Consider the following 1,036-nt stretch of genomic DNA (forward strand, 5'->3'; position numbering starts at 1 on the left):
GACCTGAGCAAACTTTATGACTCATCCCACGTAACAAGATGATAGAAAGACTGCCATACCCTGGTATCCATGGAACTATCATTCTACTGTTTAAAAATTACTCACAAAAAGGCATTAGTTCACGTTGCAATAAATTTCGGAGTGCTACACGGATCAATACTTGAGCATGTGCTATTTCTCTGTTATTTTGATTATACAACTAGACCTGGCCTCCTTCTTAAGTACCTGATGCACTTACATGACACCAACTTAACACGGGAATCGCAGCCTAAATTATGAATGGGCAACTCAGCAAAATCAGTGAGTGAAAGCACGTTGATGATCTGACTCTGAACTTAACAAAAAAGATTTAGTTTTCGACAGTTGTCATAATTAACCTTTTGATATAACCTGTATGGGGATACTAACTTGATATAGTCCAGCGAACTAAGTTTTTAGGCCCTGTCAATTGATAACCTCTGTAAAGTCCGTAAGTTTCAGAAATTTGAGAACTACCCTATCGAGTTCGAAAACAGTTGACTATACGTGTGTTAATTCTTTCCTCTTAAAACCATGTGTATCTGATACTGTCATATAGTATAAACCTTTGAGGCAGTGTACCACGAACCCACATACAATCGACAACAGTGGCACAAAAGAGAATTTAAGAAACCATTTATCACTTCAAGCGTACAGTCCTCATCACCAAAAATGTTAAAATGGAATGAAACAAATGGATATTTTGTTGCTGTATTTGTATTTCAATGCCCTGACTTGCCTGGGTGCCTACACAATGAATTCTCCACAAAACACGCAACCACAGCATGACTTAAAGTATACAACTGGGAATCCCGTTGTGTCGCACATGCCACGCACAGCAATGCATTATGTACACCGAAATATCGAACTCGTTACCTGAACACACTGAAAAACAGGTTATGAACATAATACAAATTCTATCCACATCCTTTGACCTTAAGATAATCTATCTACATCTAATTTTCATTCACCTATGTCACCACATGGTTTTTCACTTTTGTTTTGTTCGCAATATATT

Source organism: Penaeus monodon, chromosome 22 (assembly GCF_015228065.2).
Source record: "Penaeus monodon isolate SGIC_2016 chromosome 22, NSTDA_Pmon_1, whole genome shotgun sequence".
Lineage (NCBI taxonomy): Eukaryota > Metazoa > Arthropoda > Malacostraca > Decapoda > Penaeidae > Penaeus > Penaeus monodon.